This window comes from Canis lupus, chromosome 4, assembly GCF_003254725.2.
Source record: "Canis lupus dingo isolate Sandy chromosome 4, ASM325472v2, whole genome shotgun sequence".
Taxonomy (NCBI): domain Eukaryota; kingdom Metazoa; phylum Chordata; class Mammalia; order Carnivora; family Canidae; genus Canis; species Canis lupus.
This window is the reverse complement of record NC_064246.1, coordinates 28977208-29003761: the sequence shown is the minus strand read 5'-3', so window position 1 is coordinate 29003761 and position 26554 is coordinate 28977208. Positions and strand designations below refer to the sequence as shown.

At 52.2% G+C, this 26554-nt stretch overlaps 1 long non-coding RNA gene across 1 annotated transcript; it reads right to left on the bottom strand.

Moving 5' to 3' along the window:
• Positions 1 to 11515: 11515 nt before the first annotated feature.
• Positions 11516 to 19998, bottom strand: LOC118354595 (uncharacterized). The gene is made up of 3 exons (XR_004815411.1): positions 19766 to 19998; positions 17231 to 17406; positions 11516 to 11867 (listed from the first exon to the last, which is right to left on the bottom strand). It is a non-coding gene; the product is annotated as an uncharacterized LOC118354595 (long non-coding RNA).
• Between the last annotated feature and the right edge of the window lie 6556 nt (positions 19999 to 26554).

The window sequence follows — 26554 nt, the reverse complement described above, 5'->3', positions numbered from 1 at the left end:
GACGGTGGAGCAGCTCAGAGGAGTGGGAGGGTGCAGGGCTGCGAGCCTAGTGTTGGTGCCGAGAGCCCCCCGGCCAACAGGGCTGGAAGGGAGTGTAGTGAGCACCAGGGTAGTAGAGGGGCAGGGACACAAAACACAGCTTCCAGGGGTCACACTTGGGGCGACAAACTCTGATGCCTCCAGAAGCAAGGCAGACAGAAGAAATTCATGAGGGTGGCAGGGGTGGGGGGGCCCATGGAGAACTGAACGGAGCAGGACCCACCAGCAGCATCGGAAGGCAACGCTGCACAATGCTGTTGGCCAACCAAACACCTGGGCCCTTGGGTCACAATTTTGCAATTCCCCCCACCACACCCCCATGCTAGGCTCTCTAGAGAGGGCTGTATGGAACTGTGGGGAATGCCCTGCCTTGAAAAGCTGGAGCAAAGGGAACAAATCCCAGCTTGGCCCCTCGAGTGCTGGGAGCCTCCTGAGCCTTGGCTGAGCCTCTTGTCTTTCCTGCCCCTCTTGGGTCACCTGCTTGCTCACCTTCCCGGCCCACCTGTCAGGCTGGTTGAGATGATGGACACTCAGTGCTCTGTAGATACTGCAGCCCTGGGCACAGGCTGTGGTGGTGGTGGGGTTTGTTCTAAGGCTGAGGCTAGGGAATGTGAGCGGTACCTGTGGAGAGAGGTGGCCTGTAAGGGGCAGCCTTACGGGGGATGTGGAATAGCTCCCTGGAGGGGGGTTCTGGCAGAGGGGAAAGGCCCCTGACCAGAGTGGGGAGGGGACCCCCCTGGGGTCCAGGGCAGAGGGGGTGGCAGGGAGGCTGGGGTGGCTTGAGAGGAGATTCTGGAAGAGCCTGAGCTGCTAGGGGAGAAGGACAGCAGGGAGTGGATGGTCAAGGAGGTGGCCCGAAGCCTCCCCAGTGGCTTGATTCCCTGAGATGTGGCCAGAGCAGGAACAGCATCTGGAAGAGGCCGGGTGGAGGATGGCCGAGATGATGCTCCTGGAGGCCTGGGATAGAAGTTTGGGGTGCCCTTCAGCTGTACTTCAGCATTCCTCACGGCCAGACACAAGTCCCCATCACCCACCTGGACCCACCTGGACCTACCTGGAGCAATCCTGGAGTGCCCCTGCCTGCTGGAACTGGGGGCGCAGAGCAGGCCCCCAGGTCCCAGGGTCATCGCGGTCAGCTTGTCGGTGACTCTTAGCCTCATGCCTGCCCACCACTGCACCTCGGCACCCTCAGAGGTGCCCAGCACACAGTAGGTGCTCTGCAAATATTGCCGCACAAATGAGCAGAGGGTTTGGAGTCCCAGGGGTGTAGCCAGCGCACGGTCTCCAGAGGCCTAAGCGCAGTTAGGCAAACACTTCCCGAGCATCTACCATGAGGCAGCAGGAGGCGGGGGCCAGGGCCTCCCCCGTGACTGGGATGGATCTGGTCCTACCCCCAGGGAGTGCATAGTGCAAGAGGGAAGCAGAGGGATGAGGAGAGCAGAGCCCTAAGCTCCCCCATGGCCAGAGAACCCTGGCTACCCTACTGGGGCTTCCTGGGGGCACTTTCTGAGTCCCCGCTCTATGTGGGCTCCTCCTTCTTCCCCTTGTCTTGCCTTCCTACCCACTCCCATTCCCTAGTCAAGGCCTGGCTCAAACAGCACCTCTTATGGAAAGTCCCCCCTTACCCTTTTTTCAGGTGGGCTCTCCCTTGGGCCAGCTCCATTCTAGCTGTTCTCCTCGGCTGTGCTTACCGGCTCTGTGCATCTGCTGAGCCCAAGGCCGGCTGCTGGGTGGGTGTTTGTCGACTGAATGCCTGACCGACCAGCACTTGGGACAACATTCCTGTCTCCTTCATGGGAAGTGCGGGTGGGGCGCTGAAGAGCGTGGTCCCACTCAGCGTTCCCCACTTCCACCCTCCGGATGGCACAGAGCCCGGCACACCACGGGAGGCTCGGCTTTGCTCCTGTTGAAAGTACTTTTGAATGGTCACCAGGTACTGCTGGGCCCCGGCTATGCATTACCTCATTGTAACCCTCCATGGCCTTGTGAATTGATTGCGGCATCATCATCCTCATTTTACAAAGAGGGGCAGGTGGAAACTCAGTGACTCAGAGAGGCCGAGACATGGGCCCAAGGTCACACAGTCCTGGCACGGTGCTAGGACAGATGGCTTAGCCTGTGTGTCTGGTGAAGGAGGAGCTCATGTTTGTCGGAAGAGGACAGAAGAGCCCCCCCTTCCCCTCCCCTTCCCCTGTATCATATTCCAGATACTAAAAGAGTCTCCACCTGGAGGCCTGTGGATTTGCCAAGAGGCCTTGGTATTGTTCCCACAGGGAGCTTCCTGGGCTGCTCTGACCCTTGCAGCTTCCTTCGTCCTCCAGGACCTGGTCACAGGTGGGATCTGATTTATGCTGTTGTCCCTTGTGCCTGCACATGGGCAATTCTTGCTCAGCTGGCCTCCCCACTCGCTGAGGTCAGGGATTGAGCCTGGATACACAGCAGGTACTTATTAAAGCCACGTGGCTTGTCATATCCATTTTGAAGATCCTCCACCCCCACACATAGCCACCTGCTTTTCCCCCCTTGAGGCTGACTTTTGCCCATGTCCGTTCTAACTCATGTCCTTCCTGGGTGGCCACCTGGATGGCTGATGGGGCAGGTAGGAGGCCCAGGGCCTCTGCCACTGATTGCTCACAGGGCTTTGCCTCTGGTCCTCAGATGCCTCATGTATGACCAGAATAACCAGACATGTCCTTCAGGGGACAGTGAGTGCCCAAGGAAACCCAGGGGCCATTCCCTGTGCCTCAGTTTTGGCTAAGCTGCCCAAGGTTGAGAACCACCGTGGTGGGTGCCCTTTGATTTCAAAGGAGATGCTAAAGCAGCAGGCTGGGCTTCAAGGTAGATGAGTAACAGCAGGTTGGGGACCTTAGCTCAACACCCCGCCCGCCCCCCCCCAAAGGGATAGGGAAGAGGCCCTCAGAAGAGTTCCCTTTGGGGGAAGAGTAAGGGTGCTGGGGCCTTTGTCCTCACCTCCAACCTAGTGAGAGGCTTTCAGGACTGTGTGTCGGTCAGGGTTCTCCAGAGAACAGAACCGGTAAGATACTGTTGGTGTAAGTCTTGGAGTCCAAAGGCCCAAGAAACAGAAGGTCTGATGTCTAAAGGCAGGAGAAGATAGATATTCCTAGTCAAGAAGAGAGAAAATTTGCCCTTCCTCTGCTTTTTGGTTCTGTTCCAGGCCTCAAGGGATTGGATGATGCCCACCCGCATTGATGAGCATGGATCTTCTTTACACAGTCTATTTATTCAAATGCTAATCTCTTCTGGAAACAGCCTCACAGACGCAACCAGAAATAATGTTTCACCAGCTACCTAAGTATCCCTTAACCCAGTTGAGTCGACAAATAATAACCATCACAGAGGGCTTGATATGGGTGCCTGAAAGTTTGGGAAGCATAGTGATAGGAGTCTGCTCCACGTCAAAGAGGTCTGATGGAAAGCCACTGTGGCTGGAAGGGTCTGGGGCAGTAAAAGGGACAACGAGGCGCACACGAGGGTAAGCTGCCCTCTTGCCAGCAAGGATATAGGTGAGCGCCTGTGTGCTAGCATCTGGCTGTGCAACTCCTTCAAAGAAGCAGACCCGGAGGGGCAGTATGGCCTCAAGAGGATTCCCAGAGGCCCAATGGCTAAGGAAGTATCTGGAGGTGATCAGCCAAGGCTGATGATGGAGTTCCCAGCAGGGGCTCATCCAAGAACCCATGACAGCCCCATATCAGAAAGAGCTGGATTTTATCTACCAACTCCACGGAGAACAACACCAGGTCCCGGATGCTGTGCTGGAGGAGGGGCTGGACATCCTGCCCTTGATCCCCTGCCTCTCTGGGCTTCACCCTAAGGGGTCAGAATCCAAAGTCATGCATGAAGTTGGAGAGCAGAGGTCAGGAGAGAGGTAGGTTGCCTCTCCCCTTCAAGGCCAGTGACATTCCAGCCCCAACTGCTGGAGGAGACTGGCTAGAAATGGGACGAGACTGTGGTCTTAACTGGACTGGATGTTCTAACTGGTGAAAATAAGACTCTTGGTTACTCCAGTGATTACCCAAGAGTAGCAGAAAAATGGGATGCCATGGACCTGTGGAGACTTCATTCCACGCAGGGAAAGAAACACGCCCTTCAAGTAGGTTTACATTTTGGTATTTTGTACCTTATGGACCTCTTTTTGGTATTCATTCTGATGTTTAAAAATACTGCATTAAACTATGTCTTATTTTGATTACTGAGATTTTTTGGTACTATCTTAACTTCTACTCCCGAGGCCAGTGCCTCCCTTGGCCTCACCCTATTCCCAGTCCCGGTGGGGAGGAAAATTAAGATCACTTCCAGCTTACATGCTCTTGGGTTTAGCAGATTCACTCCAAGGACTCCAGCGTGCTCGGCAGCAAAGTAGCGGTAGTGCCACTTATAATGAGGATGAGGATGGCAGCCCACACTCGTAGGGAGCTTCATGACTAACCTACATGGAAGGGGACATTTTGTCTCTATTCTATGGAAGAGAAAAGCAAGGCTAAGAGATATCAAGTGAGCTGCTCACCATCTCCTAGGGGAAGAGTGGCAGAGCTGGGATTTGAACCCAGACAGTCCGGCTCCAGAGTCCATGCTCTTATCCACTCTCCACAACTGCCTCCTTGGTAGGCAGTGCCACTGTGAAGTGTCACCAGATGCTGCTTGGGCTTGAAATCAGAGGCTGGTGGCTCCATGGCAACTGCTTTCCCAATTTGCTCTTGTTGAGAATCAATAGTGGAAACCCAATTTGTACCTAGAGCCCGGTTTATCCCCCCAAACTCTCTGCCTGGGTACAGCTCTGCTCTGTGATGGGCAGGTCAGCTCCCTGTTCTACTTCCTGGTCCTCACAGGGCTCCTGCCTCAGTAGGCAGAGGGTGAGCAGAGGGGGGCCCTGGGAGCCCGAGACCAGGGCAGTGACTGGCTGTCGGGGTGAGGGCCACCCTGGGCTGATTTGCAGATGGAAATTTACATACATAATGTAATTTGGGCCAATTGAATTGTCGATTAAGATGGAATCACTTGACATGCAACACGTACCCTGGCGGGTGACCGAGGAGACAAGAGGCCCTTGAGATGCCTGTAGCAAAAACACGCTTTTGTTTTTCAAGGAGATGGCCATTTCCAAATTCCACATTTTAACAACCTCCTCTCCTAAGCCCCCCTTCCCTCTGGGTCACAGCTGGGATCTGTTGAGATGAAAAACTTTATGGGCCATTCGCATTTAAATCCCAGGCACAGTAAGCATGCTCCTGGGTGCAGCTGGTGAGGTGGGGGGGAGTTGGACTCCTCGGACTGGGGAGGCTGGGGAGGCTGCAGGCCGGCGGGGCCTTGGGTTGGGCCCTACAACCTCCCACCTATGACAAGCAAGGAGGTGGCGCTGGGCGCACACTGGGGCCGTGGGGAGGGGAACACTTCTCAGAGTCTTGCCTCTCAGAGCCTCCATCTCATCTCTCAGGTGGAGAGAATGTTCCACTATAACCCGGGATGACAATGGTGGGAAGGAAAGCTGATAGCCTAAGAATCTTGGAAATCATTACATGGCGTTCATCATAATAACGAAGGGTAACTACTGCATTGCCACGGTGCTCCAAACTCTCTGTCTTACTCATTATTTTCAGGTCTATTAAAGTAATAAATTCCTTGCTGCCCCAGAGCATTTGCACAGGTTGTTTGGCCCGAAATTTACTTCCTTCCCACTGTGTCCCCTGCTTTGCCTGGTAGGCCTTTCCTCTTTTCTTAAGCTTTGCCTAAATTGAGTTTTCCAGTGACTTCTGTCTCCAGCCATAGCCCAGCCTGGTCTTCCTAGTCTATGTTCTGAATGCCCTGAACCTGTCCTTCTTACACAGTGATAATTTTATGTGATTACTTGTGTCCCATCAACCTCGATACCAGGCTCTAAACTCCATCCAGGCTAGGATTGTGTTTGCCTTATTCGCTGCTGATTCCTGGTGTCTGCTGCAAAGTAGACTTTCAAAAAGTAGGTGTTGCATGCTGGCAAAACACACTGCCTCTCTTCCCCTGGCTAATTTTTGTCAATCTTTTAAGTTTCAGTGTGCACATCGCTCCCTCCAGGAAGCCTTCACAGATGCCTCCGATGTGAGTTAAGTGCCTCCCGTGCGGGCCTTCCACTGCATGGCCCCTGGATTGTCACTATTCATTGGTTGGTCTCCATCTCCCCACTGGACACTAAGTTTCCAAGGTCAGGGCCGGTGTCTTGTTCACTGGGGCACCCCAGCACCCAGCTCAGGGCCTGGCATATGGTTTATCATGGAATAAACCAATTGGAGGTCCAATCTGGGTGAGAGAGTGTGGCTCACACTATGGCTGTGGATGGAGGGGAAGTGACCCAGAGGCTTAAGGCAAGGAGGTGAGGAATCCTGCCTGGAGAGGGCTGGGACCTGAGACTTTCTGGCTTCATCTCCAAAGTGAGGGGCAAGGCGGGTGGTGGCAAGTCCACCCCATCTTCTCCCTTTTGTCTTCCCGGCGGGTGCTAAAATTGGCTTTGGCTCCAGGATTATGACTCAGCAACTGGAGCCTTGCTGTCCTTCTGCTGCATCAGGCCTTCACCAGAGGGGCCCATGCAGCAGTGTGGAGCCCTTGGGGGTCCTTTGGGGCTGCTTGCTCCCTATAATCTCTTGGACTCCAGCTGCAGCACCCGGGGATAGGCCTTGCCTCAGTGTCCCCACTGCCTGCGCTCCTCCATCTCCTCAGGTAAAAGGATTCTTCGTGAGTCCAGTGGACAGAAGAGTTTTGCACACAGTAGGTGCTTAATGAATGCTTGTTGAAACCCTGTTGGGAATCCTAAAAATGTCATCCTTCACATGTGCTTTTCTAGCCACCTGCTTCGATCAGCAAAGACCTATGAGCTCATTCATAAACCTAATAAAAGTTATTAGCAGCAGAAGGTAGAGCACAGAGCCCTATGTCACTCTGCTAGGTGCTTCCTTCTAGGTCACTAGGAACCTACGTTCAGTAGCATTCAGAAGTTTCGCAGGTTGTTAGATAACAAGGGAGCCAACTCTGAGGCCATAGAACTCATCTCTGTCTTCCATGTTTAGAAAGTATAGGGGAAGTATGACAATGCCTTTCAGGAAATCTTTAGGTTCTGTTGACTTTCTCTTCTCTCCCAGAGCCACCTGCTACCTTCCATGTGTCCCCTGGAGCTGATCACCTTTGTGGAGACTGGGTATATATTGGCCTTGGGATAGATACTCTGGCCCATTCTCAAGGGAGAGCACAGAGAAGGAGGGTCCCTGGACTAGTCTCATTCATCTGCTTCTCACACTGCTCCTTCTAGTCACCCCAAATTGCCTCCTCCTCTTCCTACACCCCCCTCATCTCCTGAGGCCATGGGCTCCCCTCACTCCCCATCAAGCAGGGTAATCCATTGACCCATGTTAGAGAGCTGCCACCTTATACCCCAAGGACCTGGCATGTCCTTTCCCTTCTCTGGGCCTCAGCCCCGTGCTGTCAAATGGAACGCTTTGTGGTAGATGGTATCTGAATGGTTGTGCAGGTTTAGCATGCTCTGCACATATTACAACTTGCATTCTCGGCCCGCTCAGCCACATATGGTGGGATGTCAGGAAAGTCCCTGCTTCTCTGGCTTTGAGAGCCCTCAGCTCTAAAGTTGTGGGGTGGGGGTGGGGGCGGTGGGCGTGCTGGGTGCAAAAGCTTCAAGCATTCTTCTTACTGTTCCTTTTCGAGATTCTATGAACCCTAATACCAGTGACTTTAAAAAAAAAAAAACTATTTAAAGAAAAAAAATCCCTGAAAATCACTATGCTGTAAGGTTTGATTTCTCAGAAATGATCAGGAAGGAAGAATGTGGGACGCCTCAAGGTGGTGTGTGTGTGCGCGTGTGTGTGTGTTCTTTTTTTCCTTTTTTTACACTCCAGTGAATCAATCTTTGCAGAGAGTATGAAATGAAAATCTGCCACCTTGCAGTAAAATTAGAGCTGGCATCGCTGTCTTAACCAAAAAAAAAAAAAAAAAAGAAAGAAAGAAAGAAAGAAAGAAAGAAAGAAAGAAAGGGAAAAAAAAAGAAAAAAGAGAAAAGGCAGCCTCAGAAAAATTATGACCAGCTGCCTGCTGGATTCACCCTGTAGAGGAAGTGCCTTGTGACACATTTTATGACCCCGAGGATTATGGCGACCTTGATGCTATCATCTTAATTGCAGGAGCAGGGCTGAAGCCAGTGGTCTCCCTGGAGCCCCCGTGCTCTGGCCCACATAACGTTCCTGGCTCTTAATCTGACGAATTCTTTTCTCTACTCTATCTGCTCCAAATTACTTTGTGGAGGCTGCAGGCTTCCTGGCTACTACTGCTTTTTTTTTTTTTTTTTCTTTTTTCTTCTTTTCTAAAGTGGGGCTGTGGAAGCCCAGAGAGGTGGCAAGAGGGAGTAGGGCAGCTTATTCCTCTCAGAGTATTCTCTCGACGTGGCAGGAGAGGATTGGAGAGGAGCCTCTGTCTTTCTGGGCCATGAGCTGGTGAAACATATGGTGGTGTCTGAGGATCATAGGTAATGGCAGGATTTGGGCTTCAGCTTTGGAACCAAAGGAGTCACTACCATCTTGGGAGCTCATCCTCATTTGACTGGAAGGGATTGAGGCACATGTGCTGGGGATAGGGTGCATTTCCCAAGATGTTGTTTGGAGGGAGGAAGGTGTCTGGAAGTCCTCGTGTTGAAACTAGACATCTAAATCCTAATCCCACCTCCACAACTTGCTCTATCTCCAGAAGAAATACACCTTCCCTGTTTGGGTCTCAGCTCCCTGTTTGAAAAATTGGAACTTTGAATTTGAGCTGGGGTTGCAAACTAGTGGCCCTGAGGTTTAACCCACAGAAATTGTTTTGTTTGGCTTGAATGATGCTTTTAAATCTGGAAATCTTATATTTTAAAAGATCCAAAATTTTTTACTTCTCTTGAAAAATCAGAAGACTTAGGAAAAAAAAAAAAAAAGGTTTACTTTGCCACGCGGCAAAAAGTGGATGCACCTAGAAAGTGACAAGCTAATCTTAAAATTCATCTAGGACAAGAGACCTAAAATAGCTAAACCAGTCTTGAAGGTTTAGAACCTTCCAGTCCTCGCATACTTCCAGGCCTCAAAAGTTACTGCAAAACTACATTAATCAAAACAGTGTGGTGTTGGCAAAAGGGCAGACCTGTAGCTCAATGGGATAGAACTGAAAGCCCGGAAATAAACCCCCATATTCATAGTCAAGGGTGCCATTTTTTGTTCAGGGTGCCAGACAATAGAGAAAGAGCAGCCTTTTCAACAGATGGTTTTGGGATTCCCTGGATTTCCACATACAAAAGAATGAATTTGGACCCCTACCTCACACTACACATAAAAATGAATAAAAAATGAATCAAAGACCCAAATGCAAGAGCTCAGTAATAAAAACAGAACTTAATTTAAAAATGAGCAAAGCGTCTAAATGGACATTTCTCCAAAGAAGATCTATAGATAGCCAATAAGCACATGGAAAGATGTTTAACATCTTTAGACATTAGGGAAATGCAATTCAAAAGCCTAGTGAGATACCACTACAATGAAAAAATTGGTTAACAACGGGGACCCCTGGGTGGCTCAGGGGTTGAGCGCCTGCCTTCAGCTCAGGGGGTGACCCTGGGGTCCCAGGATCGAGTCCCACATCGGGCTCCTCACAGGGAACCTGCTTCTCCCTCTGCCTGTGTCTCTGCCTCCCTCTGTGTGTCTCTCATAAATAAATAAATAAATAAAATATTGGAAAAAGAATGGTTAACAACGAAGTGCCAAGGATGTGGGGAAACTAGAACCCATCTGCCATGCTGGTAGGAGTGCAGAACAGGGCAGCCAGTCTGGAAAAAGATATGGCAATTCATCCAAATGTGGACTGTAGAGTCACTGCATGGCACAGTAATCCCACTCCTAGGAAGGTATATGAAATGAAATCCCGTGTTCACACAAAGCCTGGTCCACGAGTGAGCAAAGTGGCATGACTCGCAATAGCCAGGAAAGGAGAGACCACGTGAACGTTTGTCAAGTGGGGGGTGAATGAAACCAGGTGGCACAGCCATACCATGGAAGAGTATTTGACAATGGGAAGGAATGAAGCAGTGATGCATGCACAGCATGGATGAGCCTTGGAAGGTGGAAGTCATAGAAGGCGGTAGCTGGGTACTGTATGGTTTCATTGATAGGAAATTACTGGAACAGGCAAATCAACAGAACCGCAAGTAGCTTAATGCTTGCGCCGGGCTGGTGGCCGTGGGAGGGTGACTACTACTGGGCCTGGGGTTTCCCTTTGGGGTGACAAAAACGCTTTTGCGTTAGATTGTGGCAATTGACATACAGTTCTGTGAAAATACTAAGAAACATCGACTTGATCACCTTAAATGGGTGAGCTCTATGGTATGTTCTATGAAATTCTATGGCGTTCTCTGGAATTTTGTCTCAACAAAACTTCTTTAAAGAAATAGTGTCGGGACCTGAGAAGGGGCATCTCCCTTTACGTGGGGTAAGTGCCCTCGGCTCCCTAAAGTCCCTACCTGGGTTTTCAGCCTCTCAACTTACCTGCCGGCCCTGTCAACCTCTGTTTACAAGCTCAGATTGGAGGTTCATAGGGGGTGCTTCGGGTCCTCTTTCCCAAAGATCCATGGGATGTCATGTTCTCCCCTTCTGGGAACACTCTCTCTTGCTGCTGCTTCTCTGCTGCATGACCTTGGACCCCTGCCTTCTGTGAGCCTCGGGTTCCCCAGAGATGCAGGAAGGGAGGGGTTTGGACTTGGCCATCCCTCAGAGTCCCTGTCGCCCCAGCCTTCTATGGGTCTTCGAGCCCATGAGCTCTGGCTCTTACTGCCTCTTCTATGCCCTCTCATCTAACTGGCAGCCTCTGTGAAGAGTTGGAGGGGCCAGGAACAGGGGCACAGCATGCAGGTCACAGGCCCGAGAGGCCAGCTCAGTGGCCGCAGGCCATTCTGAGGGCACCACCCCATTCGTCCAAGAGCACGTTGGGAGCAGAGCTGCCCAGTTGCTCCCCAGCCCCCCCGGGACCAGGCCTCATCACAAGCTGGCACAGGGCTGTGAGGCCCCTGGAGTGGCTGCTAGGGCTTCCTGGGGGCAGAGCAGAGAGGTCCTGGGGAGCCAAGTCTTCACCATTCGGGGAAGGGGATACAGGAAGGAAGTCCTCTTCCCACCTTGTTTGAAAGGAGAGAGAAAGGCAAGCTGGGTATGAATGAGGAGGAAGGTACAGCTGCTCCACGAGGTGCTGGCCAGGCTCCAGCCCTGCTCTGAGCGCCGTTCCCCTCGGGTCACACCTCACGAGAACAGTGTGCTCATGACGGCTGCTCCTTCTCGTTATGATCCCCACTGTATCAGAGAGAAAATCAGGGGACAGGGTGCTGCACAACTGGCCCAGGGTCACTCAGTGAGAAAGTGGCAGAGTCTGGGTACAGAGTCCACACTCTTAACCAGTGCACAGATGTAGGATTTTTATTAAAATGTTTCAGACTCACTTCTGACTGTCCTTAGTGTTCAGAGGCTGGGATGGTCAGGGAAGGGTTCATTTTCTAATCCATCTCTCTGGGGGAGGCTCCTGGATGATGGAGAATCAAAGGGTACTGTGTCTGGATGAGCCCATCCCCCTTCAATCGAGCATGCGGTTGACATGATGGCTCTTGGGGAGCGAAGCGGACCCAGACCCAGGCAGTCTGGAGCTGGCCATCAGCTGTCTGTGGAACCTCGGGCCAGCTGCTTTGCTCTTCTGACTCTTGGCTTTCCTGCTGCAGGGATGCTCAGCCTGAGGATGAAATGCAGTCATGTCTCCAAACCAAATTTCACATGGTCCTGGGCAGGTGGAAAGCCCACAGTGAACGGCAGCAGTGACCATTGTAACCACACCTAGGGTTGGCATTTTCTATGATAGTTGATGGGCCAGGAGCTGCAGCCCTGAGGTGCTCCTGCTGCTACAGTACTGAAGAGACTCAGCCTTTGTTTTCAACGATGGGGAGGATGGCTGGTCCCAGCGGACTGGTCTGCTATTCAAGTTCAGCGGGAGCACAGACCTCAGCTCCCACTGCATTCTTGGCTTCCTTTGGATGGGTGTGCTCCTGCCCTACATGCTCCTTCTTGTCTCCAAACCCATGTTTATGCTTTCCCCCCCTCCTTCCCTGGAGACTTCCCTTCTTATGTCCTCAGACTCCACTATATCGGGGTCATTCTGTGTGTGTGTGTGTGTGTGTGTGTGTGTGTGTTTATGTGTGTTTGTGTCTGTCTGGGAGCAATGAAAAGGGAGCAGTGATCTGATTTAGGAGCAAAGAAAGTCTCCCAGGACTCCCACAAACCTCAATTCCCAAGGGAACCAGGCAGGGTTGGGTCATTAGTGAAGCAAGGACGATGGGATGGGGTCTGTGGTAAACCAGGGCACCCAGCTCTGTCTCAAGTTCCTCCCAGTTGGTGTCTTGTGAGAAGTCACCTTCAGAAAGGCTCGATCTTTTAACTTTTCAGGAGGAACTGGAAATCTATATTTGCATACAAAATGTACTGATTTTTTAAAAGAGCATTGCATAGACCAGACAGAGTTGTGCAATGCTTTTAAAACTTTCATGCCCAAGTCTAAGCTGGGGGCCACCACAAGGCCTCTTCTTCGAGGTCTGTCACCAACAGGCCTCTGGGGGGAGGGGGCGCTGAGTACACCTGGCCCAAGCCCAAAGGCACCAGTCTGCCAATCTGGGCTTTGACTGAGCTCAGGAGTGGGAATGACCAGAGGGATGGTGGTAAGAGGGAGGCCAGGAGAAGTTATAGCAGATACAGTAGGTTTTGAGAGAGAGAGAGAGAGAGAGAGAGAGTGAGAAAGAGAGAGAGTGAGAATATTGGAATGGAATGGAATGTTTGAAGTTGATCCATGTGTGGTGGAAGGGTCACTTACTGGACTGAGCCCTCACATTGGTCAAGCCCCAGAATCTGGCACACAGCGATAACACATCATACTTCCTGTCCCATGGCAGGCCTAGTTTCCTACAGTAGAATCAGACATGGAACAAATCTTTATCTTCTATACCTGTGCAGTACCCTGGCTGTCATACTGTCAGGGAGGGAGCATTGTCCGTGCTGCCTAAGGCCTGGCTCACTGGGGCAGGAAGAGAGACATTTGAGCTGGGTATAGAAGTATCACTAGGATACTGTCATTTAGATAAAGGGGAGGGGGGTACTTTAGACCTCAAGCTATTCAGGCATGCAAAAGCAGGGCCTTCCAGAGTGGTGTGTAGGGTATGACAGAGATGGAGAGAATCATGGCAGGAGACGAGAGCCAGAAGGACTGAGGTCAGATCATGAATGGCCTCAGTACTGGGTAAAGGGCCTTCCTAATGAGATCACGGGGGTGGGGAGGAGCCATGGCAAGCTTTGAGTTCAGACAAAGCCCCGATACACTCGTTTATCCACCCACCCATCCATCCATCCATTCATCCATCCAACTAACCATTTATCCATCCATCCATCTATCCATCTATGCATCAATCCATCAAATATATACTGAGCACTGAGGACTCAGTCGTGAGCAAAGCATGTCAACTCTTGCCTCCAAGGAGCCAATGGTCTAGGGCAGGGGGAGATAAGAATGAATAAAAGAATCATGCAAATAAGTTTATCACTTAAAATTGTGTGAAGAGCAGTGAAGGGAGAAGCCGGGATGCTGTGATTAGGAGCCAGGAGTGAGGGGGAGGGAGGGTTGCAGAGGAGGCTGGAAACCCAGGCTGTATGGACTCAGCCACAAGCCCCAGTTAGGATTTTTTCTCAGGTGCCCAAAGCCTATGGACTGACTCATTTGGGGTAGGACTCAGCCACAGTCTTGCTGGGAGCCTTGGCATGGCCCCTCACCCCCCTCTACTTCTGATTTCCATGCGTCCAACCAACAGGCAGGACAAGGTCGCCTCCCAGGCCCCCTTTAATTCTCTGTTTTCTTTCCTCCAGTGTCTTCCCTCCCTGCTACTGCCACTTAGCCTGTTGTTTGAGGAGACACAGCAGAACCAACGGTGATTTCATGTGGCTGTTTCTCCCACTGGCCTCCCTGCCTTCCCCTTGAGAAGCCCCCTCTGGTCTCCTGGCTACCTCTGTACCTCGTCAGCCCAGCCTGGAAGGCAGGAGGGTGATTGTTGGGGGCCCTCCTGGTTGCTGAGGCACACATCCTGCTGAGGAAGTCCCCCTCAGGGGCAGAGGGGACCTTCTGTGTTCAGAAGCCCAGGGAGCCTAGCACCGAGGCGCAAACTGCTTGAACCTGCCCAGTTGTGGGCAGCCTGGTGGGGTGGCCAGACCACTGGCCTGGAGCTGGGCTCCTGGGCTCTATACTTGGCCCCATCCCTGACTCACTGTGTGCCCCAGGCCATCGTCATGCCCATCATGGCCTCAGTTTCCCCAACTGGTAAGATGAAGCAGTTATTTCAGAGAGGTAGTTTTATTAATAGTCTGGAGCTCCCTTTGTTCAAGGAAAAACATGCGCCTGATCCTGTTTTATAAACCAGATAGAATCGGAGTCACCAAATTTTTTCTGGTGAATGAGGAGTGGGGGCACCACCCACTCAACTGGCCTGACCCTCTCCCCACCCAGAGCCCTGGGGTAGATGACCTGGGCTGGGTGGCCCCCAGGTTCCTGGGCAAGTTGTAATGCTGATGTCAGAAGAGACTGTAAGTATTTTGGGGCTGACAGTGTTAGGGTCTCCCCCCTGGACAGGGTGGCTGAGGCTGGGGAAGCCCGAGGAGGGGAACGGCTCACCCGGCTGCCCACTGGCACCCTGCTTCTCAGTCAGGGTCACCCAGTCTGGAGGGGCCTCTGGGAGACAAGAAAGACCCCTCTCCACAGATAATGTCCCTCTGGTTTTGGGGGAGAATGTTCTGGTGCGTTTGGGCCCAGTCCTCCTTACTTCTTTAGAGGAACCAGGCATCCTGCTCCCCACCCCCTCGGCCCCATGGAATGTGGGAGGGGAGAGCAGCCCAGGCTGAGGCGATGTCTTGAATTATTTTGCAAACACGTTGGGTTCACCAAAGCCCCGCTCACATCTTGTCCCCGGCACCCTCTGCCTGGATGTGTGAGCCCATATGTTCCTGGGCAAACGTGCTCCGTCTGCCCAGGCTGCATTTGCAATTAGCTCATCAGGATGCTGTTCTCTAATAGTGCTTTGATGTCCAACGAGCCTCCTAAGCCTGTGCGTTTCCTTTCCTTTGAAGCAGGACATCGTGTTTTGCCAGAAGTCAATGAAACGCCCTAGTAGAACAGAACGGTTTAATTCCCGCCTCAGATACAGGGCTGAGGAAGTTCAAACGGCCTTCCGCCCATGCCCACCGTCCCAGTCGGCCTGTCATGTCCACCGGGGACGCCTGCTGGAAGCCACAGCCCCCGGAGGCCAGGCCTTCCGAGGAGGCTCTGACCACCTCTGTCAGGGAACAGCCCAAACTGCCTTGCAGCCTTGGTCTGCCCTTGGGCCCTTGGCCTGCTTCCCTGTGGATTTGCCCGTGACCCTGATTCCTGGGCTGGCTCTCACCTTGATTTGTTTCCTCTGATTTGAACCTGGCATCAGGCCCAGCCTGGGCTCCTCTCTCGAGTTCTGGTGCCCTGTGCACCTTGGCTGGGCTCACGGTTGGCTTCGGGACTCCATCTCAGCCTGACGGCTCATGGTTCCCCCAGCCATGATGTGTCCAATGGAACATTCTCCTTGGACCAGCTGGGGCCTCAGTGTCAAGCCTGACCCCAAGCGGCCTCGTATCCAGGTACGGGTTCTACCCGTAGAACGTACGGGTTCTACGTAGCCTGAGCACGTACCACCTGTTCTGAGTCTTCCTCCTGCCACAGATATTTTAGAGGCATGAAAACTTCTCCTCCTTGGTGTTTTGGGATTTGCTAATGCAACCATTATAGGTTGTTCTCTGGGCTGCTAACCAAGTTGACACTGGGGACTCCTGGCCACGTCGGTGACCGCTGTACTAGGCCGGACCAGTTCTACCAGCAGAACTCTGCCTCCTAGAGCTGGACCTTCCCCAACCTGATGCTCTGAGCTGTCCCTGGGCTCCCAGTAGACCTCCCAAGTCATCCTCATCACCTGCTGCTTGGGTCAGAGCTGAGTAGTTTGGACTCAGCTAATGACCTTGAGATGCAGACCTCAGCATATAGTCCCTGTGAAATTAGAAGGAGCACATTCCCTGCCTTTGGGTCATGTTGACTTAGGGGTGCAGAGCCCCGTGACAAGACTACTTGGGTCCTGGGGAGGTTTTCATTCATTGATGCATTCATTCACCAAAACGTTGTTGGGCTCCCGATGGGTGCTGGGCACGTGGTGATGAGTAAGCTTTCCCCCTTCTGTCCTAATGGAGCTTACACTCTCATAGTGGGCACACCCCATTACACGAATAAAACAGTATCTCTGATGAGAGAACAAAGCTAGGATGAAAATATGACCGGGAGCTACCACGGACCCGTCTAGGTGGGGTGGTAAAAAACTTCTTCGAGGAAGTGACATTAAAGCTGAGACGTAGGGGCAGCCCAGGTGGCTCAGCAGTTTAGTGCCGCTTTCAGCCCAGGACCTGATCCTGGAGACCCGAGATCGAGTCCCACGTCGGGCTCCCTGCATGGAGCCTGCTTCTCCCTCTGCCTGTGTCTCTGCCTCTCTGTGTCTCTCTGTGTCTCTCATGAATAAATAAAAAAATAAAAAAATAAAAAAAAAATAAAGCTGAGATGTAGATGATGAGCAAGAGCCAGCCATGCAAAGTTCTAGAGGGAGAGGAGGAAGCAGCGGTGCAGAGGCTAGGGGCTGAGGATAAGATTGGCAGATATAAGGGTCAGAATGACTGTCTTATATATGTTATATATATTACATAGAATATATACATCATTAATGTAATGTATTATATGTGTGTTATGTATATTATATATGTAAATAAGTGTGTATATCTAAGAGAGAGTAGAAGTATAAAACTATATCCTGAAATAAGTATTGAGATAAATTATGACAACTGAAGGCAGCTCTGTCCTAAACTTAGAAAGATAACTTATCACTGAAGGTTTGGATGCCCTGTCCCTTATTTTCTTGGTCGTTCTGATGTTGAGAAAGCAGCCTGATGGGCCTTGGCCATTGGCCAAGACAGGCTACATCTAAAAGGCTCCTTTGGAAAATTTGATCTGGAAAGATGGACTTAGGCTTTGCTGTAAATTGCAGTTTTACCTGTAGGTCTGGAACACCTGCTAGTGAGCTGCGCCCGCCGCTTTCCCCCCCGAGGCCTGCGCCCTGGTCCGGGGGCCGGCTAGAGGGCCCAGTGACAATCCACAGTGGCTGGTCTGAAGCTGGCTCCGGGCACTGACGGTTGCCTCCTTTGGATTTTCTCATTTGAAACTCACGACCTGCGAACAATCCATGTATGTTGTTGGGAAAGATGGAGCATCTGATGATGTTATGGTGCAGAGCCTGGCCCCCCAGTGGGTTCACTCTAGACAAGCCATGTGATGGGGGCAGAGCATGAGGTTCCCTCTTGGGCCAGTTTCTTCATCTGTATCAGGGGATGGGGATCCCTTTCTGGAAGGCTGCTGTGGAGTCAAGGATGAGTCCCCATTGGGCTCGACCAGAGAAGGGCTCCACACATGCTTCTTCTTTTTATTAATGAATGTAGCCACAGTTGCAGAACAAAAGCCAAGTTATGAATTAGTGATATATAGCCTTGTTGGTTCCAAGGATAATCAATTGTTGGTTAAACCTCGCTCTTGGCCAGGCGGCTGACGTTCGAGCATGCTGGCAACTGGCTATGAAAAATTAATGGCCTTAAGGCAGCTCTACCCAGCCTTCCCGGGTCCTCCCCACAGAGGCAGAGGCTTCAAATGCAGGACCATGATGATGACAGGGCTAGAAGGGACAACGCCAGCCCTGCCCTGGGTCTGTGGCTGGGAGCCAGGCCGGGAGCCCACTGGGTGGACCTCGTGCCTGACTCTCCCTGGGCCACTCACTGCCGACAGCACAAGGCCTGGCACAAAATAGATGCTCAAGGAAACATAACATTCACACATGGGTTCATTTACCGCCAGCCCCAGTGGTTTTAATCAAGGCATGGCTGGGTTCTTTAAAAATAAACAAATCAAGTGTATGGGTTTGCTTTGACAATGGCCTCATTCATGCCTTTTGCTTCATCCTTTTTGTCCTGGGCTCACTCCTTAGATACTGTCCTTTACTGGTATCCCCAACACATTCACGGACACTCATGCACGCGCACATGCCACACTCATACACACACACACACGGTGCACATACATGTACTCAGAGAGCAGCACTACAGGGTGGCTAAGAGCTCCATTCAGGCGCCCAGGGTTTGCTCCTGGTGCCAGTGTGTCATTGCTCTGTGACCTTGGGCAAGTTGCTTAATCCTTTTGAGACCCAGCTGCAAAATGGAAAACAAAACAAAACAAAACAAAACAAAATGAAAACCAACTAAATAAAAAGAAAAAACAAAACAAAACAAAAAACAATCCCAGGCATAACTGTTGTAAAGAGAAGCATGTAAACCACTTGACGTGGCACCTGGCACGTAGGACGTCCTCAACCAGTGCTAGCCCTGCATCCCACAGTGCCCCTGCGCGCACTTACACGCCAGCACGCAAGGACCAGCACGTCTAAACACGCGGCTGAGATCCGGGGCTTTTTGGCTGCGGGAGTCACAGGGTCAGGGGCCCCCCGGGAGGGTCTCGGGCTGCTTGCGGCTGCACGTGGCTGCATGCTGCAGGGCTTTGCTGTTGGTCTCCGGCGGGGGGCTGTGCTGGGCAGGGAGCAGCAAAGGTTTCCGTCTGGGAAGACGTGGATGGGAGCCAACAGCGACCCCTCATCCTCCTGTCAGTTGGCCGTGAAATAAAAGCAGGCTGGCTTTTGTCTCTATCAAGTGGTCTTTTATGCCGAGAGATAACGAAGGACAATTAATATAGCAATTGGGAGCAACCTTTGATGCCCTAGTAATTTCCCTGCCTTATAATTATCAAACAATCAGGGTTTTTCAAGCTTCCAATTAAATTCCAGTCAGAACCAGAGACAGCCAGAAAGTGGGCACTGCAGTAGCGGCCCCGCGGACCCGAGGAAAGACAAGAATCTGTGACCCCCAAGGAAAGGCCTGGGGCGAGGGTGCTGGCAGAAAGATGGGCCCGGGGTTGGGAAATGAGCCTCCCGCCCGGATGGCAGCTGGACCAGCCTGGGAGAGGAGCAGATGCCATTGCTGATGGAAGGTTCTGGAGGGAGCATCTGGCCCCTGGCGCTGGCACGCACCTCGGCGGAGCAGGCTCTTGGCAGGCCTTCTCCCCCGGCCTGGCACGCCCCGCAACCAGAAGCCGGCCCTGTGCTCCATCTGGGGAAATCAGCTTTGGGAGAGGCCAAATGCCTCCCGGGGCCTCCGCTCTCAGGCAGGCCTCAGCCCGTGACCCCCCGGAGCCCCCCGTGGGGCAGGCACCCGGGGTGAAGTAGCATCAGGGAGACCTAGGTCAGTTCTCCCCGAGAAGGTCAGCACCCAGGGCGATGGGCCCTCCTCCGCCCTGTGCTTCAGGACAGCCTTTCTGGCTGTTTACAGCGGGGTGTATCTGCCCTGGATTCAGACACCCATTCTGGAAGCTTCTCCTCCTCCATCCTTATTCATGTAACCTCCATTTATTCAGCCCCCGCCAGGTGCCAGGCCTGGAGCGCCACTCACATTATCTGCTGTGGGCCCCGCAGCAGCCCTTGCGGAGTACTTACTGTCGCGTCTGCTTCATGGGGAGAGAACAGTATTCCGTGAGGGTACGTGGCACACCCACAGGCGTGCTGCCCGTGATTGGCACACACAGAATGTCTCTCCGACTTCACAGCTATGGCCCTACCGGTCGGGCCACCGTCCTCACCTCGATTGCTGTAAAATGGACAGGGAGCAAGCCTGCAGCCAGAAACAGGCAGCTCACACCGCAGGGAGGTGTTTGGAGCGTGGCGGCTGATCTGGCCACTGCCAGCCGCTTGTCACTGCACCGTCTCTGGGTCGTTGACAGCTCGGCGGCACCACCTCGAGAAATCTCCAACTATGCCTGTGCCCTTGTGTTACCGGCTTCGTACTCAAAGTCCAGAACGGGAACGTCCTGTTGGCCAATCCTAAAAGCCCGTTCTCCTGTCCCAGAATATGGGAAAAGACATTTCCACCCAATGGACAAGAAGAGGGATTCGAAACTCTGCTCCCCGTAGGCTTGGGGATTCTTTCAATAGGAAGTATTTCGGGGTGCTGGGAACCGAAAAGAAGAAGTACATTTGCCTGGTTCAGATTCCGAGGACAGACCCTCTCTCCAGCAACACGTGGGAAACGTGCAGGGATTTGATTGGCGAGACCTGCAGGCTTGCAGGGGGAGCTGGAAGTACAGGCTGCACAATTTCTATCTGAGATCCCATCGAGCTACCTTCTCTTCTTGATGGGGACAAGGAGGGGAGCACACCGGCAGAAGGTCACACAGCTGCTGGGTGGTATTATCATTATAAATGAAAATTCCATCAGCGCATACCAGCTTGGGCAGCTGGTCCGAACCAGTGATTGTCCAGTGGAAGTCCTCACCCAGCCTTCCTCTGTTCCTTCCTTTCTCTTCGTGTTAATTAGCAAGCCCTAAGGTAGGTGCACTGGGGGATACTAATACCTATGAGACCTGATCTCTGAGCTCAGAAAACTATCCAGAGACTCCCAGGATTTGGGCAGGGTGAGCAGAGGGTGCTCAGAGCCAGCTCTGCTGGCTTAGGACAATGACAAGTGTCTCGTCGGCCTCTTGCTTGAGGCTGAGGAGCATCTGAGCCCTAAGAAGTCCGCATAGGTTTGTAAGGGTGAACACTGACGATGTCTCTGGGCTGACTAGGGACAATGTTGCTGGCGCAAGGTGAGTGGGATGGCACGTGGCCTGCCTTTTGTCCATGGTGGGGACGTGCCAGTTCTTGTCCAACGGAGAAGAGCTCAGTTTCCCTGGCTTTAAACTGGAGACCATGGTCAGACTTACTTTGCAGGGTTGTCATGAGGATTGAGTGGTATAGGATGGTTTGAGTGCTTCGTAAACTGTGAAGGGCATGCACGTTAGTTGTCACCGATGTTTTGTGAGGCTGGAGGTCCAAGGATGTCAGTTCCTATGAGACCCATGGAGGTTTGGAGGCCAGGGACTCTGAAGAGGCCTGGACTGTTCCTCCCAATCTGCGTGGTTTTGCTGTTCTAAAAAGAGAGCCTTGAGGAAAGCAAGTGACATCATGGGGCAATGGAAGGAGTGTTGGATGGCAGTCTGTGACCTGGGCTTCATCCAGGACTACGTGGCTAGGTGACCTTGGACTGATTCTTGGGCCTGCTTCCCATCTGCAAGATGAGGCAAATGTGATGGGACCACGGGAGTCGGTGGGGGCAGTAGAGTTGTTAAGAACTCCAGATCTGAGCTAAGGCCTGAGTTCAAACCTCAGTGTTGCCACTTAAGTGTGCAGATCGCTTAACCTCCTCTCCACTCCTTTGCTCCATGCCTCAGTTTCCTTGTCTTTACCATGACCCAATAGGAACACCTCTCTCGTGAGGTTGCTGTGAGCATCCAGGGAGTCAGGCACATAAAGTGTTGAGGATGTTCCCAGCAGCGAGTGCTAAACTCTTGAACAGTTTGTATCTGGCACTGGTTTCTTCTTCCTCTGGCGTGCTCTGGTTCTATGGATAGGGGTGGAATGTTCCGTGGGGGCGGGGGGCGGGCAGACAATGTGGCCTGGAGTAGATGAGCAAGGGCGCTGTGCCCAGGGGAGGGGGAGAGTAACGGGCGATCTGTAGCAGCTTGTTTCCTGGGCATTAATCAACGGGCCCACTCAGCTGGGCAGAGCCACTAACCAATGTACCCACCCCTGGAGGATGTTGAGAGGTTCACACTTGCATTTCTGAATTCTTCCCTCCTGGAGAAGCCCCAGGCAGCCTCTGTGCCAAGGCTGCTCTTGGTAATTAGGGGTGAGTGACAGTCCTGCAGCACGGGGCTGAGTGGCACCTGGCCACTGCCGGTGGAGAGTGGAGGGCGCACGCTCCCGGCGCAGGGAAGGGTGACCGGTGCTTCATTACGACATAGGACTAGTTTCTCGGCTGCTTCATCCTCCACCAGCGTGTATGCAGAAGCTCATAAGCGATTCACTCTATTTTGCCCCTGAGGGTGCCTCCCGAGGAGGGAAATCATTGATTTTTAACACCAGTTCGGTAAACTCGAAGCTATTCCCTGAATTCTTTGGTCCCCAGCAGTGCCCTGGTGGAGAAAGCCAGCTGAGTCAGTCCTGAGGCTTACACGCAACCAAACCAGGTGGTAGTGACCTGGCCACCGCTGCGGGGAGGGACTGTGGTGCCAGACCTGCACACTCGCCCTCACTCCAGCCCACTGCCCTTCCTGAGCCTCTGGGGAACAGATTCCCAAGCAACTCAAGGAAGTGAGGTCCAGACCGAGTTGGAGACGGTGCCGGCTCTGGGGAGTACAAGTGAGCACTGGACATGGATTCTGCCCTCCGAGATGTGACAGCCCAGGGCTGCGGTCATCGCCTTATCCCCTCCGATCCCGTCACTCACATCTGTAAAGTGAGGGTCGCACGGCCACTCTGTGTGGACCCAGAGGGGATGGGTGGACCAGACTGGTACCTATGGACCATGGCTCTCACCGTGACCCAGGGCATCAGTAGGGTGTGTGCTCGTAGCCCAGGGAAGCGGCTCACCTCGAGCATCCCTGGGCTACCAGGCAGGATGGACACTTCCCTAGCTGCAGTCCTCCCTGCTCATTTGACAGATGGAAAAATCGAGGACCAGCGAAGGCGAGTTACAATGCATCTTTTTGTTTCCCGTCTCAAGCTCCATCAACCCAATCGGCTCTGCTTCATTCTCTGAAATATCAGCCTTCTGGTCAAAGACCCAAAATAGTTCCTTCTATTTGCTTCTCTGCTTTCCAAATGGTCTAAAGGCACTTGACTTTTACAATTAGGAAAAAGATAACAACCATAAAAATAATGCAAATTCATCGCCATTTTTTTTTCTTGTAGAGAGAGTACGGAAAAGCAAATGTCTCAAGAACATTTGAAGGTACAGAATTTAGCAAATATTAATGACACCGAGCTTATGATCTGCAGGATTTCAAAGAAATTTTAGCGAGCTTTTCCCATTGCCTGCAGAAAAACACCCCCAAAAAAACTAAAGTCCTCAACCCCTCATCTAAAGCCTCCCCCTATCTGTTCTTAACCACCCATTCCCCAGTCTGATCAGCACTCACGCATCCCTCTGCTGGTAGCAGCCCCCATCTGCTTCCTCTCCCTCCCCCGGGCCCCATGTCAGGCCATTCTTCCAGCATCCAACTGCTACCCATGACCTTCTGTCTCTTCCTTCTTTCAATTAAAAGTGCTTTTGAATAAAAGAAAAAAATGTTTTCGGCAATAAATCCACTTGCATATCTGGCTTCGGAAGTCTGGAGGTAGACAAGGGTTTATTGATGGTGTCAAGGCCCAGGCTCTTTCTTTCTGCTCCAACATCCTCAGCAGCCTGCATGGACGTCATCGTATTTATTGCCTCATGGTCACAAAATGGCTTCCACAGCCCCAAGCATCAGCTCTGTGTTACGGCAAGAAAGGGAAGAGGTCAGCCCCAGTAAATCTCTCTCTCACCAGAAAAGCAGAATCTTCTCCAGAAGCCCTGAGCTGACTTTCCGAGACATCTTATTGGCCAGAACTACTCACGTGCCTGCAACTGGCTATAAGGCAGTCAGGTAACATAAAGGTCAGTGAAAAGGGAGTATGATGACTTGATCGGCCTGGACAAATCGTGATTCATCCGTAGAGGTAGGGCGCATTGTTACTTGAACAAAACTGAAGTGGTTTTTTTGGTTGATTTTTGTTTGTCTTTGGGTTTTTCTTAGAAAGAGAAGGAGAGGGAGAGAGAACCTCAAGCAGACTTCACAGCCATCCTGGATTCTGATGTGGGACTCAATCCCACAGCCCTGAGGTCATGATCAGAGCTGAAATCAAGAGCCAGGGGTTTCATTGGCTGAACCCCGCCCCCCTGCCCAGGTGTCCCCAAATCGAAGTTTTGATAACAAAGATGGGAAGGATGGTTTCTGGGGTTTTGTTTTCTGGTGACTTCCTGGGCACTGGGTTTCCTGATTGGAAGTCTCCTCGATCTTGCCCATGTTCACAAGGGGTAAGTCTGTCTATTGACCCACCAGATTTTGCTGCATGGATTTATCATGAGAACCTAGGAATTCCTGGGTGGGCCAGAGCTCCAGCAGTCCTCACCCGGTCTGTGCCGTAAGCACCCCCTCCCCCTGCCCAGCTCCCCACGCGGCACCTTACCACCTCGGGAACCCTCTCTCTCTAGTCTTATTCTTTGCCTTCGACCTTTTCAGTCTCCTGGTTTTTTTTTTTTTTTTTTTTTTTTTTTTAATTAGTTACTTTGAGTCCATCCAGCCCTCCCATCCTCTAGGGCAGGGTTGAAAACTTACTCTCAAAGGGCCAGATAGTAAATATTTTAGGCTTTGCCGGGTACACAGCCTCTGTTGTCACTACTTGACTCTGTCCCTGTGACACAAAGGCAGCTAGAGACAGGGCACGAGGAAGGGGCATGGCTGGTTGACCAAACTTTATTGACAAATAGCAGGTAGTGGGGTGGGTTTGGCCTCACACCAAACTCCATGACCATCACTCCTCTTGCCTTCTATTTCTTACCTCGTCCAGATTCCGTGGGATATTGCTTCCTCCCTTCTCTCCAGGCCCCTCAGCACCTTTACTCTCATATTTTTAACTGTGATATAACTGATGTTTGATGAGAACACTCGGGGCCCCAAGATCTAGGCTAAGTGCTTTACCTATGAGGTGGAGAACATGAACCCCACTTCTCTGCCGGGGCTCAGAGGGGTAGAGGGACTTGTTGAAAGCTGCACAGTCGTGAGTGGACTCACACCAATAGCCAACATTCTCTGCTGCTCCTCTGGGCAAGGTGGGGTCCCCCTGCCAGGTATGAGTCAATGCCAGCAGTAGGGTGAGGCTGCTGTGAATGGAGGGAGAAGGCTTTCCACCTGCACTCCTGGGCCCCCTCATGCTCATGGCCCCTGTCTGAGCTGAACCCTCAGCAAAGTCAACCATCTTCACTGGACTCAGCCCCACCCCACTCTACCGAAGACCATTGTTTGCCCTCCCCTGTCCCTGTGACCATACCTCTGACGTCCCTGAGAAAACTGAGGCCACCAAGCAAAAAATATCCACTCAGTTTTCATCCTCTTGCCCCACCTTTGGTTTGTGGGTGGGACCCCCTTTCCTCACCTTCCCAGAGGCTTCTGGATCAGGTTTCGGCCTCCGATGCATCACAGAGCCTTCCCTGCCTCCCCCAAGGGACCTCACTTCATTCATTACATCCGGTTTCTTTAGAGACCCTTTGCCACTGTCTGTAATCCCGCTCCCTCTCCTCTTAAAGCGACAAAACAAACATAAAAACTAGCAGCCTCCACTCAGCCTGCCCTCTAGATACCGCGCCTTTGTCTGCTTCCTTTCACGCCAAGCGTCCCTACGGAACAAGAGCCTCCCCTCACCATCTCCACTCTCCTCTCCCATTAACCCTTCAACCCGCCGGAATCATGTGTTCCCTCTCATTAGTACTTCCCTGAAATTGCTCTCACCGCGGCCACCAAATGACCTCCTAATTGCCAAGTGCAATGGGCTTTTCAGGGCCCCACCTTCCCTGACCTCTCCATGGCACCTGACCTTGTAGACCATTTCCTGCTTCTTGAAACTGCCTCCTCCCTGGCCCCTCTCGCCGGCTCTCCCTCCTGCCTCCCTCCCTCTGCGTTCATTCTCAGCGTCCTTAGCCAGCTTGTCTCCCTTGGCTTTAGCCCCTGTGCTCTCGGGGCTCTGTCCCTCACTACACCTCCTTCTCCTCTCCAGTTCTCTTGGCTTCAGGGATCACTCATCTCTGGCTCTCTCTCCCACAAACCTCTTGAGCCTAATTCCCCTGACTGAGCTTCAGACCTAACTATCTGGAGGCTTCTAGAAATTTCCACCTGGATCAACCTGCCAACACTGAACTTAATGAACCTTTCCTCCCAAACGTGCTCCTCTGGGAAACCTTATTTCCCCAGTGGCTACCAGATGGGTTCGGTCATCCGAGCCGAGAGCTGGGAGCCGTCCTAAGCTTGTCCCTGTCAACTCCGTCTCCGTATCGGACTAGCTGTCAGGTTCCGTCCTTTCTCCCTTTTTCATATCTCCAAATCCAATCCATCCCTTCCTCCTTAGGTTCTTCTTTTTACCTGTGTCTTGGGAATAATCTAATTGCTCGACTTAGTGTCTACACTCGGACTGCTGTCCAAAATCATTCAGCTGTATGGCTTCTGTCTCTCCTGAATGCTGACCTTCAGATGTGACGGGGAGCATCCCACCGCCCAGGACTCCTTCATCTGTGGTTACTCAGCCCCTCCCCTGCCCGTCAACCTTTTACCCACACACCTGAGTCTCTCCAGGATCTCATGGTTCATGAGCCCTGGAAGGTCCTCATGGGCA